At 49.8% G+C, this 13654-nt stretch overlaps 1 long non-coding RNA gene across 1 annotated transcript; it reads left to right on the forward strand.

Moving 5' to 3' along the window:
- The first annotated feature begins 9400 nt into the window (after positions 1-9400).
- On the forward strand, positions 9401-10279 carry LOC146863659 (uncharacterized). Its single transcript, XR_014969072.1, has 2 exons — positions 9401-9745; positions 10118-10279. It is a non-coding gene; the product is annotated as an uncharacterized LOC146863659 (long non-coding RNA).
- Positions 10280-13654: the final 3375 nt, after the last annotated feature.

A 13654-nucleotide genomic window follows, 5' to 3' on the forward strand; every position in this document is an offset into this window, starting at 1 on the left:
TATGTGTACCACAGTTATTAATTAGGGTTATTTGCCATGCAATTTGCTCTTTAGTCCCGCGTGTAATTTGTGTTTACTAAAATGTAAAGTTGGTTCATTTAAACACAGCACACAATTAATATACGTTAGTAATTAGAGAGTTACATAATTAGTATTTTCATGCAAAATAGAGAAGGTATACAAATTTTTGTTTTACCTGCTCCACCACACGGATTCAGTTAGAGGCAGTTGGCGGTCATCCAATCTGCTATAGCTGTTAAATCATCCCTGAATTTGAGAGCGTCCTGCGTGGAGTCGTCTGGTAGTGCCACCACTAACTGTCTGTCATCTGCATAAGATACCACAGTTAATCCACTGCTCCTGGCTACTGCAGCTAAGGGTTGGATGTAAATGTTGAATAGGGTGGTGCTAAGAGCCGAACCCTGTGGGACCCCTTGGTGGATATCATGACCTGGGAGCTGAAAGGAGGCACCAACACTTGAAAGGTTCTGTTGGATAGAAAAGAGACAAACCAACCCAGGGCTGGACCCTCAATGCCTGCTTCCTCCAGGCGCTGCAGCAGGATCTGATGGGACACTGTATCAAACGCTGCACTCAGATCTAGTAGTATCAGAGCTGATGTGCGCCCTGCATCCAATGCGCCCCTTAGATGTTCAGTTACAGCCGGGGGGGCAGTCTCCATGCTGTGACGAGGGCGGAACCCATTCTGGGAAAGGTCAAGCAAATTATTATTTTCAATGAACCTTGTGAGGATGGTATAGACTTAGGTTTTGCCAATCTTAGATACCCATGGCAAGAGAGAGATGGGGCGAAGGTTCTCTGGTTTAGGGGGATCTAGTGTGGGCTTTTTGGTAGAGGGACCACTTTGGCCAGTTTCCAGGCCCTAGGGACTACCGCCGTGGACAGGGATATATTGATCGGCTTGCAAAAGGGGGAAAGAAGCAGAGGCAGGGATTTAAGGAATTGGTACGGTTTAAGGGGGTCTGCAGGGGAACCTGATTTAATTTTCTTGCAGATCATGTGCATCTCCTCTTCTGAAAGCGCCCGAAAGACAGAGAATGTGGGGGCAACGTGGGGCCCACGTGCGGAACCTGTCCTGATCTTAGAGTGAGAAAAGTCCTGTAGATGTTCTCAACTTTCTTGACAAGCTTTAAACTGCCCCAATGATTTTAGATCGTTAAGTATGGAGAAGATGCATTTGGCTGGGTTGCTGCTGTTTCTGACGACATCCGCAAAGTAGGCAGCTCTTTCCTTCTGGATGGCCCTGTGATCGTTTTTAATAACTGCCCGATATTGCCTTTTCAGGACTGGATCATAGTCCCATCTCCACTCCCGTTCCATGGTTTTGCAGACTTTCCGGGCTGTGGCTATTATACCATGGGCTAGGATGCCTGTTACGTTTCTGTGACCACCTAGCGGGAGCGAGAGTATAAAGAGAGTGAGAAGGGTGTGTAACTGTTCGGTGTCAAGTTTGTGCCACGGACGTTTTAAGACCGATTTCCGAGTTATGCCCTGACAGGGCCCTTCTCACAGAAGAGCCATGGATATCAGGTAATGATCAGACCAGCTTATCGGTGTTGGCGTATACATCATGAGGATAGGTAAATTTGAGAAAACCGGATCTAGTAGGTGTCCAGCAGAGTGGGTGCAGCCTGGGACATGCTGTGTAAGCTGGAGGGTGGCAAGATCTGCGAGGAAGTTGCCTATCTCGCAGTCTTGAATGTTGTCTAGATGTAGATTCAGGTCACCAATGATGCTAAAATTGGCTGATCTAATGGCCAATGTGCCCGCTACAGCAATCAGTTCATCCCTAAACTCTTTAGAGGGGCCAGGCGGGCGATAGATCAGGAGCCCAGACAGTGTGAAGTTGGCATTCAAGACAATCTAAAGCGAGCGCTCTCACAGCCCACCAAGGCCTCTTTAATAAGAATGCAGGTGTAACCAGCTTTGAAGATGATAGCAATGCCACCACCGAGCCCCTCTATTAAGAGTCACAATGTTGAAGCCTTGGGGCAGAGGCAAACCAGGCTTCTGCCTCTGTGTGGGCCATGAGCCATGTCTCTGAAAGAAAGAGGATGTCTGGTGACTCATCATAGAGTAAGTCATAGATTTCAGCAAAATGCTTTACTAGAGAGCGGCAGTTTAAACTGAGAAGTTTGACAGCATGTGAGGAGGGGTGTGGGAGGGATGCAGCAGGCCAGGAATTTAACCCACAGCACCTACAGCCAAAGAAGCCCTCAAGAGGGACATCCAATAGATGGGCAAATGGACTTACCTCCTTGCTGATAGAGACCTAATCGTCCCGGGAGTACACCTGCTTAGCGCCAGCCCAACCGGCAGCATGTCTGGCGTCTGGCATCGTCCAGGCGCGGACGGGCGCAGACAGGCTAACCTTAGGCGCACCTTCTGCGCACCAGCGACGCGCCAGCTGCGCGCATCCGATGTGCGTTCGCACCCTGGCAGTCATTAAGGGCCGGGGGGCACAACTGGCTCCTCCCGGTTGAGCTGCTGATTGGAGGAAATGGACCAATCAGCACTCAGCCTGAAGGAGGAACGCAGAAGCAAGGTCAGCCCACATTAAAGGACTGCAATCCCCAACACAATTCTATTACAGGATCGGAGGCTTCAGATTATGCTTCTCTTTCATTTACTGCAAACAAACAGCAGCCAATAAGAGACATCATAACAGTATAACACAACATTCCCAGAATGCTTAGTGTGACAGGAAAAAACAATAACCATAGAGACTAGCTCTATATAACAGTCCTCAAACTGGAACACCTCCTCTTTCTTTGCAGCTCTTCGCAGAGATAAGTGCTCGATTTACATCTTGCTCTGTCTCTTGCTTCGTTTATGTCTCTATTATTGTATATTTGCAGCCTGTATTGTTTTAACATTTGAATATTGCCGCTGGTTTGGCTCGGCGCACTTGGTTTGATCTTTTTGCATCGCGCTGCGCTCGTGCGCCTATGCGGCCGAAGGTGGTGTTTCAGTTTCTAAGACGCGCCTCACCTTCCGATCGCCGTTCTCCAATGTCCAGTGATATTCCCCGCGTTACTGGCGGCGGGCGGTGCTTCCCCTGATTCAAGCCCGCATTATCTGTGTGCCTCGCGTCGCATAGGCCAATTGGGCTCCTTTTGGGCTTCTTTTGGGCTACGCGACGCCTATTTCGTTTCCTCCGTGCTCCGCGTGCTTAGACCCTCGCGCGTTGGAGCTACAGGTTGTTTTCCTCTGTGGTACCTTTAATTGACGCCTTGTCCAGGCTATAAAACGTTGCAGGCCCCCAGCTGGGTGCAGGCTGGTAGAAGGTTTGAGGCTCTGACTGCCCTTTGGGTTTATGATTACAGCTTTGCTGAGGAGCACTGTTATCTTAGGTCTGAAAGTGACTTTTGCACCAGGGTTGCTCCCCCTTGACTAATCCCCTTGGGATTCATACTTAAATTGTTGGTCTTAACTTGTCACCTTCTCCTCGGTGGACATGGAAGACTGGGCCTATTTTCAGGAGGATGAGTATAGGTACTATGAGGAGGAGCATGCCCCCCTCCTTGAGGACAACCTTGTGCAGGCTTTAGACGCCTCTGTCCAATACTCCGTCACGAAGGCGGTGGAAGTGGCCTTACCTAAGACCGTAAATAAAGCCTTGGCTATTATTAAGCCTATTACAGCACAGCTGGAAACTTTTGCGAAGCGCCATGGCTTATTGCAGCAAGATGCAACACAGGCCTCTACTTCCTATATCTAAGTCTTCCAAAGCCTCCAAGTGGCCGCATGCCCAAACTATCACCACACTACCCCCCCCCCCCGCCAATCGACCAGGGATCACCCATATTCGGGGGCTCCTAATCCTCTACCCGCTGCGCCCAAGGTGGTCACGTATACAGATAGCAACACGGACACGGACTCCTCCAGTCACACTCTATCCCCCAAAAAGTAAAAAGCTAAAAAGTCGGTGTGCGCCCTCAGTCTCCCCCGGTCTATCAGCCTTCTAACCCCTTTGACTTCAATCCACAAGATGTAGTGCACCCCAGGTCTTCGGATTGGGCCCCTCTGCCGGAGGTGGCAGATTACATCCATCAAAATCTGCGTCGTAGCTTCGACAGGGATGTTAGGAACCGTCTAAGATCTGAATGCCCCCGTCCTGATGTTCCGGAAACCCATGAGATCGATCCTAATATGTTGGCTTTCTTGAAAAAGTTCCAGAAGGATCCTAAGAAAGGCATCGACCGCACCTGGCGCGGGTGCCAAGATAAGTTATTAGACACCATCGGCCCCTTGTCTAAGATCTTGGAGATGGCTCTGATGGCCAAAGAGTCTGGAGCATTGATTGACCCTGACATCCTCATAGGCTGGACCCAGTGCGCTATCTGTTTTTTAGGCAAAGCAAATTGTGCCCTTTCAGTCGAGCGCAGGAAATCTCTCCAGATGCGCATGGATACTAACTTGACTGAGTTGGCTGGGGCTGAACCGTGTCCTCTGGCGGATGGCTTGCTGTTCGGGGACCGTTTTGTGAAGGACGTCTCCAAATACGTGGGGACTTTCACTACCTTAGACAAGGTCCAATCGAATATCAAGAGAGTATTCACTACTGGCCTTTTTGGAAGGGCCGGGCGAGGCAGGGGCCGCTCGCCAGGCCATTAGTACCACCAGGGTCCCGTGAGAGGTTCCTACGGATGAGGCCGCGGAGACTTTCAAGATTCTACCAGAGGCGGAACATTCTATCCCACGAGGCTCTCCAACCGTCGTGGTTTCCACCGAGGGGGCCAGAGAGGAAACTCCCGTCCTCAAATTACCTCACGTAAGCCCAATGCCTTGTCTGTTTATCCTCTGGTAACAAATACAAAAAGAACAAGACTGATGTACATATAGCTGTGTCTGAAATGGGGCGGCTAAGTGAGCTAAAGAACGATGATGGATTAAACTCAGATCTGTGACTGGGGGTGAGTGTCTGAAAAGTTTCGGCGCTCCGTCCATCATCTCCTTGTGTTTGCTTTAATATGTATGAAGAAGCGTTTGAATGGGGTGAGTTCCCGCCTACCTTGCAAGAAGGGACACTAGTCGTGTTACCTAAACTGGGCAGAGACCAACTCCAAATGGCCTTGTATCGCCCTTTGTCGAGGCTGAACGTAGGCTATAAAATCCTAGGTAAACTACTAGCCAATGGACTAATCGAAGCAACACCCATACTGGTACATGAAGACCAGAATGGTTTCATCCAGGGGAGGAACGCCGGGCTGCACCTACGCCGCCTTTTTAAGTTAATTGAATGGGCTCGCACAGAACCAGATTCACCCTGGATAGCACCTCTAGACATTGAAAAAGCATTCAGTACCTTGAGCTGACATTACTTACTTGCAGTGTTGTCTGGTTTCGGCATAGACCCTAACTTTTTGAGGTGGGCTTGTATACTATACATGAAACCACAGGCTAGAGTGAAGACAGGCCGCACTTTCTCCCTACCGTAGGCGATAGAGCGTGGCACAAGGCAGGGCTGCCCTCTGTCACCCATTCTATTTGCATTGGCTATGGAGCCATTGGCATATAAGCTGCATCAATGTGTACTCGACTGGGGCATATATGCAGATCAGTGGTGGCACATAGTGTCTCTGTACGCAGATGACGCATTAATTTACTTACGTGGCCAGATCGCTGTTTTGCTGGAACTGATGGCCCTGTTGAATGAGCACACCCAGGTCTTGGGCTTACTGGTCAACTGGTCCAGGTCAGCGATGTTTCCAATGAAGTCACTCTCAACGGCCCAGAGACACCCCATGCCTCAAACACCACCGGAATGGGCTTTTGATACCTTCAAATACCTGGGGGTCCAGGGTTACTATTCTAGCATAGACACAATAGACGGTAACCTTGGGAGAGCAATCACTAAGGCTCGCACAACTCTCCCATTCTGGCTAAGCTTACCTTTACACCTGGAGGAGTGGCGGCTGGGACGGGGCACGCGACAGGGGTGCCCCCTCTCGCCGCTACTTTTTGCGCTGGCAATTGAGCCGTTCGCTGTCACGATTAGGGCGGAAATGGAGCAATGGGGTATCCAGGTGGGGGATACGAGGAATGTGATATCGCTCTATGCGGACGACGCCTTATTTTACCTACGGGCTCCGACGGAGGCACTTCCGGTCCTGCTGCGTCACCTGGACCGTTTTGGGGAGGCGTCGGCCTGAGAATAAACCGTAGCAAATCTCTTATATTCCCGCTTTCGGGATTTGATGCAACGCCCTGCGAGGATCTGCCGGAGCTGGGGTTGCGCTGGGAACGGGTGAGTTTCCGGTATTTGGGTATTCAGGTGGCCGCCACGGAGGGATTGGCGCTTGCACGGAATATGGATCGAGTGCTCACCTCATTGAGGCAGTCAGTGACGTTTTGGAACACCCTGCCGCTGTCTCTGATGGGACGCCTGTCGGTAGCCAAGATGGTAATGCTGCCACGGACCTTGTACGTCCTGCAGAACACGCTATGTCCTCTCCCTCCTAGGGTTTTCCGGACCCTTAATTCACTACTGACCTCCTTGCTCTGGGCGGGGGGACGTAGTAGGGTGGCCCTCCGGACAGTCGTGCGCGCCTATGAAGAGGGGGGATTGGAGGCCCCACATTTCGATTTATATTATTATGCAGCGCAGCTCCTCCCGGCAGCTAGATGGTTTGCGGACACGGATGTGTGGGAGACGCGATTGCTGGCGGGCAGGGCCACGGCGACGGACCTTCACTTGGCTTTGATGAGGGGGTCGGGGGCAGACGCTGCGCTGCCCTACGTGGTGACAAACACGGCGCGGGTATGGCAGCGGTTTGTCGAGCGGGTCTTGGGCAGGGCGCCCTTCCATAGGGATTTACCGATTTGGATCCTGGCCCCCATGGTGGAACTAGAGCGCCAGGTGTCATACCGGGACTGGAGAGAGGGGGGTTGTGAAGTGTTGGCGGATCTGTACCCCTCGGAGACCTTTCTGTCATTCGAGCAGGCGGAGGAATTTTATGGTCTTCGGGGGGGACAATACCTGCATTATCAAGGGCTGCGAGCGGTGGTGCGTTCGGTCTGGCCGCGGTGCCCGGAGATGCCCCCGATGACGCAGACTCTTAATGTAATCCTGACGTGCGGCCGGGGCCGTAGACTAATTGCATTGTTATACGCGGCGATGAAACGCGATTCGGCTCCCCCGGAGCCTCCGGCGTGGGCGGCCTGGGAAGCGGATTTGGGTGAGCCTCTGGACCAGGGACAACGAACGCGAATTGGGGCCTTGACAAGGAAAGTATCCTGTAACGCGCGGTTTAAGCTCACCCATTTTAATTTTATGCATCGCACTTACCTTACCCCGAAGGCGCTGAGTAGGTTTGGAACGGGCAGGGGGGATGACTGCCCTCGGTGCGGAGCACGGGGGGCGGGATTCTTGCACCTGGCCTGGGACTGCCCGCTGGTGGAGACGTTCTGGGTGGCAGTAGTGGGTCGCGTTGCGGCCGCCACTGGCCTCCAAATCCAGCGGACACCCCTACACTGCCTGTTGGCTCTGGTTCCCAAACCGAGGAAACGGAGACTAGCCTATAAACTGCTGCAGTTAATGTTGGTTTTAGCGAGGCGTAGGGTCGCAATTACCGGGATGGGTCGAAAGGCCCCGGAGCTCGAGAGGTGGCTCGGGGATGTGAGGGAATGGTCGCTGGCGGAAGAAACGCATATGCAATGCTCTAGGAGAGATGAGAAGTTGCAGGGGGACCTTCTGGAGTGGCGAGTTCTGTGTATGGAGGGACTGGCGGAGGAGGGGCAATCGCTGCAGAGTGAGTCGGAGGGAACGAGTGGGGAGCTGTATTCCCCGCTATCATCAGAGGGGGAGGGGGAGGTGATGTAGGAGAGGCAGATCCTGTGCGGCAATGAGCGGGGCTGACCCGGATACCCTCGCGCTATAGCCGAAGGCCTGCCTCACCCTAAGGTACCACATATGTATATGATGGCTGATTGGATCTGGATGTACTACTTATTTCTGATGTCGGGGGGAGGGGGGTGAAATTTGATTGGTTGTATTAAAACGAAAAATAAAGTTTAAAAAAAAAAAAAAAAAGAAAAAAGCTTACCTTTACACCCCATGGGGCGAGTGGCCATCTCTAAAATGCTCTTACTCCCCCGGCTGTTATACTTTTTTCCACACTCCTCTACAGATTGCCGCAAAGGTTATTTCAAGACTTGGAGTCACTCCTTGTCTCTCTGGTATGGGGGAGTTCTAGATCTAGGGTGGCACGCCAAAACTGTATTTACCACTGTCAGGCGGGACCTGGGTGCACCAAACTATGAATATTATTACGCTGCAGTGAGGTGGCTTTTGAGGAGCAACCTCACTGAACTAGTCACTGGGGACCTATCTTGGGGACAACCAGCAGTACTGGAATGGCTCTTAGGATCCACCACCATATTCCAGACAAAACAAGGTAATATTCTAATGGTGGCGGTGAGACGCAATGGGCACAAATACATGTTACCTAGCGACCAATCTAAACCATACGCTCCAGACCTGCTGCTAGAAGTCTTACCCGGCTCATTTGCTTGTCACGGCCGTCCAGAGCTCGAGCCCTGGAGAGAGGTGGATTTGGACACCTGGGGTGACATGTTTGTGGACTTGCAATTACAAATCGTTGAAGGCTCAGTAGCAGACTTTGGGATAATAACAGGGGACGTTTCTGCTTCATGCTTTGCTAACTCAGCAGTTCCTTCAGACATGGGACAACACTCGCACTGAACCTGCCACATCTCAACTGCTACAAACCTTACTAACACATGGGTGTGGTAAGCATGCATTAACAGCAATCTACAACTCCCTTAGATCTGACCACACGCCTCTACTGGCACCATTACATACTTACTGGGATACAGAATTGTCAATTACCATCACCGACAAACAATGGGCACAATGCATCCGCTACCCCAAAATTATTTCCACGAACGCCAGACTGAAGTACACCCAATTTATTTATTTACATCACACATTTACCACCACATAGATTAGCACGAATGTACCCGACGTCTATTGACGTATGCCCTAGATGTCTAGCCTCAGAGGCAATGTTTTTACATATGGTATGGACATGTCCTCGCATTCAGATATACTGGAACTAAATCGCGGCAACACTTATAGAGGTAGCGGATACCCCAGTAACAGCTCAGGGCCCCCATTTGTTGGTGGAAATTGCGAAGCGCAATGCCGCTCACAAGAGTCTCAATACATTTTTGGACCTGGCCCTGGGCCTAGCAAAACGTAAAATAGCAATGTCTTGGAAATCGCAACTTTGTCCCAACACACAATCATGGTGTGAGACAGTAAGCGCGGGAACCGCGTTCTTACCTGCTGTCATGGACCCACACTATAGAAATGCTTCTTCCCTCAGAGTCCGGTCCCCGAGGATTGGTTTCCGGGAGGTAGGGTGTGGAAGACTAGACACACCCACCTGTCATGTTTCCCCACAGCGGGACCGAGACCCGAAGTAGGAGGAGTTGACATTGGAAGCAGTTCTTCGCTCCCAATGAAAGCGAGTCGGCTCGAAGGAGAGGCGTCATCGACCAACAGCAGAGTGGAGACAAGCAGGAAGCAGAACGAGGAGAAACCGAAGAGAGAAGACAGTGACCATGTCGGAGAAAACGACGAGGAGTCGGGCGAGCGGTGGAGCGAGGAGTGGTGGTGTCCACCGGAGGAGGCTGGAGAGCGGCCGCAACTCAGGAGAGTTGTGACGGAGCCGGGGAGTGACGCGACTCCGGGACAGTGAGTGAGGGTACCAGGGCGGTGGGAGGATTTTCGAGACAACGGGTACAGGTTAGAGGGATAGTAGAGTCACGACCAACACTGGCACTCGTGTGTGGACCAACCCCTCTTTGTTACACGTCTTTGCTTCAATTCTTTATGCAGAGCACCGTCTATACTCCTTCCCTGAATCAGAGGTAGTACTCATCCAGCATTTATACCACTTGCGTTCTCCCCCCCCCCCCTCGTTATTTTTGGTTTTAAAACCTCACGGAGTCACTGCCTCTCGAATGTCCAGACGACAACACTCCTGGTGTGGTGACGGGTAGTGCATAATTCTCACCCCACAGTCAAACAGTGATTGACGGCTTCTTTTTCTCCTCTCTTTATGAGCCTCCGGGGTAACACCAACAAGATGGAAGAGCTGGGTCCAGCAACATCCGAACCCCATCCAAGCCCCACGAAGACGGACCAGGGAGAAGAGAAAGGAGAAACACCATCCGTATCCTCTAATATCCCAATCACTGATAATAAAAAACGTACATTTGGAAAGTACATTCAGCCTCTGCGTCTGTTTATCCGGCCTGCCCTCCCACACATGGCTATTCGACCTTCGCAGGGCACTAGTTGCAGAACACACAACACAGCTGTCTAAAGCATCACGTGTACCTGCACGGGCCAATCCCATTCAATGCAAGAATACTTGTCGTCCGTGGAGGCTAAGCTATCCACAGCTCCGGGTCGGGATGCAGACGTGTTTCCGCCCCCCACCCTCATCCAGGTACACATGTGATTCCATATCTCGACTCACCGATGGCTGAAGTGAAGCACGAGTTGGACAGACGTGATCGAACATCTTTTTATAGCTAGCAGTTTAGTTGTACATTATAATCAAAAAAATTTAATTTCTTTGTATTTTCCTGCGAAAGTATTATGTCACCACTGCATTTAGTTAATCGTATATGGCATACCCTGAAACCCTGCCTATGCTGCTCAAGCAATTGTTATTGTAATTCTATGCATAAGATTATTGCCACAAGAAAATCACGTGTGTAATTTGTTGAAAACCAATAAAGAATATTTTTTTTTAAAAGAAGGATTATGTGGAACAGTGCAGGGTCCAGAGGGATCCTGGTTTTACTTTGCTGAAGTGTTGGGAGTGTTTCACCGGTGATTGAGGGGGGGGGGGGGGGGTTGAAAGTCATGTGGAGGGAGGGTTAAAAGCATGTTTTGCTGAGGTAGGTTTAGTAGTGTTATTTGTCTTTTGGAATGAGCAGTATATGCCAGAGTTTTTTCTTAAAGGAACATTCCTAGTTCATTGCAGCGCGCTACTCAGGGAGATTGCTGCCAGGCGATGGTGGGGTCATGGATTCAACAATTTAGAATCATTCCCTTGTGGAATTTACTTCTGTGTCAATTTTGGTTTCATAGTAGGAGGCTTGGCCTTTTTAATTCCCAGGTGAAAATTCCTGATTGCAAGACAAAAGGTGTTTTTCTTGTGTTCATCATAAGTTTTCCTCCATTTCCTTTCTAGCATCTGCATTCTTTTTTTTAAGGTTAGTAGGAGAGGGGTGAACCACAGGCAGGATTTTTCCATGCCGCCTCCTTTAATCGAGGTGGTTGGAATAACCTCATCAAGGGATTATTTGACCCAAGATCCAAATTTATTGTTGGCAACAGTGCGGGCGGTCACTGAGGGTGGGTTCAGAGGAGGCTTGAATAGAGTTCCATTTATCCTTGTTAAGTTTTGACCACATATGATCAGTTGTAGGAGCTGGTGTAGTGTCTGTAGGTAGCGATTTGCAGTCCAACGTCATTTTTTATTTATTTATTTTACAGAGTTTTATATAGCGCGAACTTGACCCGAATTGGGTATTAGAGCGCTTTACATAAGACAAGTTGCATTACATGAGGACACGTTCATTTTTTGTTAGGCACAGGGAGATTAAGTGATTTGCCCAGAATCACAGGAAGTTCAACTTTCATTGCCGAGACTCAAACCCAGTTCCCCAGATTTGAGGTCGACCGCCCTAACTGTTAGGACTACTCCTCTCTCCAGGAAGTGCTCTGAGCACCATATAGGACAGGGTTTTTTTACCTTAAGATTGAGGTTGTTACTAAAAACCGGGTTGAGGAGATGCCCATTTCATGGGGGGGGGGTCATCTACTCTTTGTGTTACTTGTAGGGAGCCAGGACCATGTACTATGCCTGATGATGCTGGTTATTGGTGTCATCTAAATAAACATTCAGATCCTCCAATAGTGTTAGATTCGTTTTTTCAATTTCTAGACCCACAGTTGGATCCGGGTGGTCCTCAGCGCGCGAGGAGCATGGTCCTGGGTCGCTGCAGATCAGGCCCCAAAAATGATAATGTGGGGGATATATAGATGGGGGGAAAAAAGGTTCTCACAATCTGGGTTGGGAGCAGATAATAGGATCATCTATGAGTCTTTTAGTATCAAGGCTATTCCTCCACCCGCTTTATTTCCACAGTTTTTCCTGCATATGTCATAACCTGTTGGTAGTGCTTGGTTTATGTTAGAGGTAGAGTTATCATGTAGCCAAGTTTCCGTGAGAAAGACAGCATCTGTTTGTTAGTCCTCGAAAGTGTAAATAACTCTAGTTTGTGGCGCGGAAGGGATCTGCCATTGATCGGAACCAGATTCCAGCTTTTTACTGAGGAATGTTCAGACCTGTCTTCCTTAGTCACTGTAGAGAGAACCTGCAGTTCAGGCATTGCCGCTCTGTGCTTTCTATGTTTATGGGGGACATTTGTGATTATTAGGCGAAGTCCTTTGTGCATATACCTATTGTGAGGACTAAAATACCTTGTTTGTAGAGACTTGGGCTAGATTCCTGGCCCCGCTCGGACGCAGACGGACTTGCCTTTGGCACGCCAGCTCCCCAGCTGTCCTTTTTGACAGCAATTCTAGAAAAGACAAGAGTGCCAACCTCACTGGTGGCTCTGGGTCTAAAGTGCTAGCTCCTTTAATTCACTTCCCCTTTTGTTTCAAGATCCCCTTGTTTTAAAAATGTAGCTTAAAATCACTTAAATAAATAAAATCAGTTTTTAGCAGCGATTCCAAAAATGCAAGTTCTCCCGTTGGAGTGCGGTGCAGCGTGTGGTCAGCTGCGCGCCTGCGCCCTAGCTGTCATTTGTGCTGGCAATGTAAGAAAAGACTGGAGTGCTGACCTCCCTGGTGACTCTAGATGTATAGTGCTACCGTGCAAAGTCCTTTCATTCACTTCCACTTTCACTTCAAGTTCCCCCTTTTTAAAAAGTTTTGTTTAAAATCACATTCAATTAATAAAATAAGGGGCAGATTTACAACCCCTTGCAACACTTTTGCGCTGCTGTTTCATCACTTTTGTGACACAGTGGCAGCGTAAACAATGTGGCCAATTTACAACGTGACTCATCTAGAGAGATGCATCACGTTGTTAAGCCCTTCGTCACATTATACCTGCTTCAGGTATAATGTATGCAGGGTGGTTGTTCCGACGCAAGAAAGGGTCATAGAAGTGTGGCAGGGAAATCTACAAGACTTCACTGTGCCACTTCTAGGACGCCACTGCGTCAAAACCTTATGCCTGCTTGAAGCAGGCGTACGGAGTGACATAGTACAATGAGTATAGGCCTGAACATGCATTGGAGTTGTGTCGTGCCTGCGGCACAACTCCAGCAATGTGTGACTTTTGGGCCAAAAGATGCGTCAGAATTTCATTTGCCGCATTCACAAAAGAAATGGAGGTCGCTCATTCTCTTCCATCGACATAGTACCACCTCCCTCAATGCATCAGAGCGTTCTTGAGTGCTGCAAGAAGCTGAAGACCTGGCTTTTCGTATAAGCGCCTTAAGGACCACAAACGTGCGCAAGCACATGGATACCCTCTCGGCTGATTAGTGCTGTAGGGAGTGGGGTGCCCAG

The sequence above is a fragment of the Triturus cristatus genome, chromosome 2_1 (genome assembly GCF_964204655.1).
Source record: "Triturus cristatus chromosome 2_1, aTriCri1.1, whole genome shotgun sequence".
In the NCBI taxonomy this organism is placed as follows: Eukaryota; Metazoa; Chordata; class Amphibia; order Caudata; family Salamandridae; genus Triturus; species Triturus cristatus.